This window comes from Alligator sinensis, unplaced genomic scaffold (genome assembly GCF_000455745.1).
Source record: "Alligator sinensis unplaced genomic scaffold, ASM45574v1 scaffold979_1, whole genome shotgun sequence".
Lineage (NCBI taxonomy): Eukaryota > Metazoa > Chordata > Crocodylia > Alligatoridae > Alligator > Alligator sinensis.
The window spans coordinates 68419-75570 of record NW_005843435.1 but is presented as its reverse complement, the minus strand read 5'-3'; positions in this window follow the sequence as shown (position 1 = coordinate 75570).

The window sequence follows — 7152 nt, the reverse complement described above, 5'->3', positions numbered from 1 at the left end:
TTATACCTAAGTGATGGTTTTTTTATACCTTAGATATATTGGGAGTAAAAGAAAGGCCCAGGGAGGAATAGGACCCCTGCTAAATGGGCAGAAACAATTGGTGACAGACAGAGGGGACGAGGCTGAATTCCTCAACGAGGTCTTTGCCTCAGTGTTCCTAAGCGAGGGGCAAGACAAGTCTCTCACTGGGGTTGTAGAGAGGCAGCAGCAAGGCGCCAGACTACCATGCGTAGACCCTGAGATGGTGCAGAGTCATTTGGAAGAACTGGATGCCTTTAAGTCGGCAGGCCCGGATGAGCTCCATCCGAGGGTGCTGAAGGCACTGGCCGACATCATTGCAGAGCCACTGGCGGGAATATTTGAAAGCTCACCTGGTCATAAAAAGAAACTAGATTGGTCAGGCACGATCTGCCTGCCACGAACCCGTGCTGGTTTCCCCTCAGCATAATTTGTCCTGCCGGGCTCTCACAAATGTGAGCCTTGATAATTTTTTCAAAGACTTTGCCAGATCATAAGACAGAAGACCACAGCTTGTAGAAGCTGTGACACAATCTATCAGTGAAGAAATGCTCCATATACAGAAAGGAGTGACATTCTGTGAAGCCACTTCTGCCTGCAAACTGTGACAATTTTTCCAACTAGCTGAGCTGTCTGATACTGCAATTCAGAAAATAAAAGCTGTATATTTTTAAAAAATTAAGGCCCAAATCTGTAAGGATAGTAAGACTAAAAAAAATACCTTTGTAAGTCCTAGAGCCCAGCTCTGAAAAATGTTTCAAGCTCCTGGAGCTGTGTAAGAACCGGGCAATCAGCTCCTGGAAGCTTGAAGAAAAACTCTGAAATAAGGTTTGTGATCTTTGAAGAATACTTTTTTTTACCACACAGCTTTCTCATTATAGACTTTTAAAAAATATTCCATTTGTTTAAAATCCTAAACTAAAAGTTTGTAGAACTTAGTTTTTACTTTTTCTCTCTTTTTAAAGGCCTTTTAATTTAGCCCTCTGGTACTAGCAGTTTGGGTGCAGTCACTGCTAGCTTCAAAGCATTACACTCTGTAAAACACTTGCTTTGACATACGGATAAATGAAAAAGACATTTGAAGTCTTAGATAAGTGAAATCTAAAATACCTAACACTCTAACACACCTTACCCAATTTTTTTAATGTTTGAAGTGCCCATCTAAAAGACGGTAACATTTGTATTTTATTTTTATGCTGAAGGAATAAAAAATAGGAAAAGAAAATCAAAAAATGGATCTTTGCACAATGTAATAGGATATCAACTACTGAACCTGCCAAACAGTAAATTTTACCAAAAAATAACCTGTTTGAAAAGGAGATTATATGCAATATCATCACTCAGTTAAAAGAGCAGCCTATCCCAAATTTTTAAAAAGTAAAGGAACATTAAACATACAAATCTTTCTCTCTTGCAGTGAGAGAGAGTGATTTTATTAAAAAGTTATTTTATTTGGGAACACTTGTAGAAAAATACTCAGTTTGAAAGGCAAGATATTTGCTAAGGTTTCATAAATGTCTTCACTGTGAGAAATAACAAGTGAACTGATTTTGTTTTTACAAAATTGTGTGTATGTCCATAAATATGAGGGATATTAAGATGGGGCTATAGACTAGTAGAAAAATAGTCACAACATATCCTTATCCTGCAACACAAATAAATGATTAATAAAGAATGATCCAGCCCTCTTTCCTGCTTATGCAGGTGGTCGGACTCGATGATCTATTGAGGTCCCTTCCGACCCTAACATCTATGAATCTATGAATCTATGTAATGAAACCAGTGATCATGGACTCACTAAAGACCTTGAGCTTGTTGGGGAATGGCTAATTCTGAAAATGTGTCCTGCTGATCAAATGTCTCCTGCAGACACAGACATGATGGAGTTGGTGAATGGAATTAACAGGACCTATGCAGGACCGTTCTGATCTCATTGTACTGCAGATCCAGTAAGTGAGGTTTTAGGAGCAGAGAACTAGAAGTCAGAATGCCTGGGCTGGCTTCCAAGCTTTGGAAGGGCAGTAGCATCTAGTGGTTTGACTGTGAGGCTTGGGGTTGGGAACTTAAGAGTCTTAAGTTCTCTTGGGTCCTATTCACAGCTCTGCAGTTGTCCGTGGAGCCAGACTGAATTACTCCAGCTGGGCATGTAACCCCTTGTATGCATCAGACATAGTGGGCACATCTGCATGCGTGCATTTACTGTGCAGTAACCAAAATTACTGCAGGGTACAGGTGTGCGTTTACACATTCACACCCGTACTGCATAGTAAACATGGCAACGTATGCTGACTTAAGCATAATTTTGATACCTGAATGATGCAGGTATCAAATTTACACCCAATTAGTTACTGCTCAGTAACATGCATGTAGACACTTTACTGCGCAATAACACTGTGTGTGTTGACTATTTTGGGACAAACTTCAGTCCCAAGTCAGTCCACACATAGTGTTAATGCGCTTTAACACCTGTATGTGTAGATGGCAGCCAATTCCCACTTACTGCATAGTAACTTACTGCACAGTAAATTTAAGCCAGTGTAAATGCACACATAGACAACACGTAGGGAGGCCATGGGGAGACACGTGCCCCGCTCCCCCCGCACCCTCCCCCCGAACAGGGTCACTGGTGACACTGCCAGTGGCACCTTCAGGAGCTCTTCACCTCCGGCCCCACTGTTGGCGGTGCCTGCAACACCTGCAAGAGCACAGGGAATTTTTTTTCCCTGTGTGGAGGAGGCAGCAGCACCGGTGGAGGGGCTCCCATTTTAACTCATCTGGCCCTGTCCCCGGCGGCCTAGCCTGTGCAGCCAATTGGGGCATGCACAGTTGGGCAAAAGTGTTACGGACAGACAGACAAAGCCTTTTATTATATTAGAATAGAAAGTTAGGACTGGAAAGGACTTCAGGAGGTCATCTATTCCAACCCCCTGCTCAAAGCTAGACCATCCCCACCAAAGCTTTGTCTAGCCAGGTCTTGAAAATCTCCAAGGATGGAGATTTCACCCCCTCTCTGAGTAACCTGTTTCAATGTTTTACTACACTTCAAGATCATTTGCTGGCAGTGGTAGGATTTAGACCCACCCCCCGCAGAGACTGGAGGCTTAATCCAACACTTTAGACCACTCGGCCACACTACCACACTTGATTTAGCCCAAGGGGCATGGAACCACACCACCACTCCTGGAGCTAACCATGCAGGGCACCCACTGAGATTATCAGGAGTCGCGTTTAAAAACAAACAAGAGAAAGCGCTATTTTATACAGCACAATTTTAACTTGAGGAACTTATTGCCATAGGAGGTTATAGAAGTAGGTAGTATAATTGGGTTCAAAAAGGGATTCAACTAATTTATGGAGGATAGGTGCATTGATAGCTGTTGAAACGAACATTGAGGGATGTATCCTCCAACATCCCTAAAGCAATGATGGCTAAAGCCAAGGAGGGTGTGGCAGGATGGATGGCATTTGACATGTCCTGTATGTGTACGTTCTAAAACAGCTACCACGTGCCACTGCCAGAGACAGGTTACTGAGCTAGTTGCACCATTGGGCTGACCCGGTATGACATTTTTTTTCTGTAGGGAAGGGCTCCGGAAAGCTGGAAGGAAGTAATGATGATGATAAGTACAGCACCAAGCCCTGTTTCCCACTCCCCGGCCCAAAACCTAGCTGGTGCTGCCCATGATAGCTCCATGTTCAATTGCATTGAGGCACTCCAAAGTGATGCCATGTTATTTGCAATACAGAAGGCGTGTGGCTGAGAAATATTGTCCTGAGCAGGTGAAACAAAGGTGTTCGTCCTAGATGATTTTATAAAAAAAACATTTAGTCTTTTGGGAGGGTAAAATCAACTGGGTGTGAACAGTTCCAGGAGGCTTAAAAATAGTCATACAAGGAAATAAATGGGCTTATCCTCTTCAGATGTATTTGGATGAAATAATCAGAAAAAGTCATTGTTATTTCACTTCAGATGTATTTGGATGAAATAATCAGAAATTGTCATTGTTATTTCCCCTGCCACACAGTCAAGGCCTTACCTGGTTATTCATGGTGGGAGGGGAAACTAATGACACATTTCAGATACGTGCTTTAGTGCAGGCCTGTTTATTTAAAAAACAAGGACCACAAAATCCCTTTTCCTGAACATGGTAGCAACAGGATGCAGCAGGCCAACTCCATACTATATAATCCCCAGTCTACTTCTCCAGTAAGCTCCATGTCTAAGAAGGTCTGTCTTTCTGCTTCCACTTATGGTTACACAAACTACTTCTAGCTTTCCAGCCCTCCCAAAAATACAGTCTGCAAAGCCAACTGCTGGTTCTGGGCTTGAAAATCAAGAGACTGCTCAAATTATATGGTTCAGCTCTGCTCAGAAAGTGGCTTCTATTTTTTTAAATCTTACTACATAAAGGGACTTAGTTATCATTTCTTCCAAAGCTGAATAGAAAGTGCTTACTAGTTCCATGATTATCTTTGAATCAATCGGGTGGTGCTTGTGAGGACAGCAGATGGCTGAAAAGTTAATTTTACCCCTCCTTTACAGAGGTTGGAAGTGCATCTAGTTGGGAATTTCATACTGAGAGAGAATGTAGCTTTTTTCTGTAGAATATTTTGATGTTGCTGGAACAAAAAATTACTCAGAAACATTATCCTGTGTTAAGCAGAACCAAAATGTATCATTTCACTTCAGTTCAAACAGCAAGTTTCATCTGCCTATGGGAATTGTAGCTCAGATACTTCAGAGTGCCCATTCACTCAGGTGGTGGGGCTGGCTGGCTGGACCACACCTTCCACGATGTAATGCAGGTTTCCATCTGATTAAGGTGGTAAATACCAGTAACTCAAATGTGTAGGAGAAAAGGCTGCTGTTTCTGTCCCAGCAAAGTGTAGGATATGGACCAATGGCTTGAGGTTGCAGCAAAGGAAGTTTAGACTGGATATCCAGAAAAAAAACTTCTTCACTGGGAAAAGTAAGGCAATGGAATAGATACCTAGGGAAGCTGTGGGCTCTCCATCACTGAAGATGTTCAAGAAGAGGTTAGACAACCACTGGTTAGGAATGATTTAGGCGTAGTTCTGCCTATGTTTTACTACAGGTATTTCCCCATGCTTCTGAGCTTTGCTGGTTGCCCTGTCCCCCACTTCCTGCTGCATGAGTCAAGCTAGTTTAAACCTTCCTCGTAAGGACTGGCTGTAGGCTGCAACCCAAGCTGGGGGTTTTGACTGGAGTGGGCCAATGCTCCTAGTGGGACTTAAACCCAGAAGCTTTGGCTAAAGGGTCTTGTCCCTCCTCTCAGGATGAAATCAATTGCCATATCTGGTGTCAGAAAGAAATTTTGCCCTATGGTCAGATTGGTATGGATGGTGGGGATTTTTGCCTTCCTCTGTAGTGGCCCTCTACCTGGGATTTCTTTAGCAGACATTTAACAATCTCTTATAGAAGCAGGACACTGGCTGCCATGGTTCTCCTACTTTACCTGTGGCAGGTTAGAGTGTTATGTCTTGTGTCATGCCAGGGTTGATGGTAATTTTACGAAGAGTTTAGATTATGGATTTGTATAGGATGGTTTGGATAGGGATGACTCTGCCTCAGGCAGGGGGTTTGACTAAATCAGTAGTTCTCAGCGTTTTTTGTAACAGGACCCATTTGTAAACATTAATGGCTGGTCCCGACCCAGTGCCCCTCACTCCCAATCTGCTGCCACCTGGCCCCAGGCCCCCCAATGTGTGGGGCAAGGGGTGGGTGTGCAACAGGGGGATGGAGCATGGGGGACCCCAAGCAGCCCCTTGCAAGCTGAGACTCTGATGGCCTGCAAGGATAAAGCCGTGATTTCCCCACGTTTTTCAACTTTAAAGGAGAACCCACTTTTAAAGTTTGTTGTTCATTTTTAAAGTTTGTTCCCAACCCTTTCATATATGCTTGCAACCCACTTTTGGGTCATGACCCACAGGTTGAGAAACGCTGGACTAGATGACCTCTGAAGGTCTCTTCCAGCCCTACTTCTCTATGATTCTATGAAGGTGGGTCTGTATGGCATTTTCCCCATCTTATTGCTGGCAAAACTTACTGTGCAGTCACGAGCCTCTTTATAAAAGTTAGTACCACATTAAGAATGTAATGAATAGCACTCAGGAGCTTGCTCTTCTCCTCTCCCACTCCCAGCCCTCCTCCCTCCCATCCCCGCCGCCAAACACTAAACTCCCCCACCCACTCAAAGTTGGGACCAGCTCTGTTCCCTTGAACGCAATACCTCTGTATTCCTGTTTTCCCCATTCCAATCAGGTCCTTTAAAATGAGACCCTTTTGAGAAATACATAAAGTAGATTATATAGGATTATACTTGACTAGATACACAGAAAGGGCAGAGCATCAGGCTTCTAGAAAATCCTCTAGCTATTACAGAGGCCTTGTATAACAGTTTTAATAAACAGCCAGTGGCTTTTTTTGCACAAGATCTGAAATCTAAACAGCCAGAAGATAAACTGCAAGAGGCTGTGGTATCAATACAAGCTTTGTTCACAGGAGGGGTTTCACAGTTATCTGATATAAATCAGTTCCAAATTTTTGGTGTATGCGCAAGGCTAGCAAAGCACGTACTGTCTAGAACAGGGGTCAGCAGCCTTCTTGATCTGATCCACCAAGCAGGCCCAGTCACCGTGGAAGCAGGATCCAGGCAACCTCAGGACTGGGCAAGGGGATGTGGCTGGGGGCCATACACACTTGAGGAGCGTGTTTGAGGAGCAAGTGAGTGAGCAAGGGCCGAGCTGCCACCGCCGGGAGCTTGTTAAAGCTCAGGCTGTGACCCGGGAGCCAACCCTTCACAGCCCAGTACCAGGCCATGGCCTGGTGGTTGGGAACCTCTACACTAGAGGATAACAGCCTAGCATTGCTACTGGCTAAGGGAGCAACTCCTTCGGCTCAAGTGGTAGACATCTGGGCTGCACTGTGAAACAGTCCAGGTTCAGACTCTGTTGATGGGTAGTGAAGATATCAGTGAAGGGTAGTGGGGGGGGAGCCGGGTCGGACCCAAACTGGGTGGGGGGCGAGGTCAGACCTGAAGTGCGGGGGGTCAGAACAGCAGTGGGTGGGGAAGCAGGGTCTGACCTAAAGCAGGGCAGAGGGGTAGAGTGGGG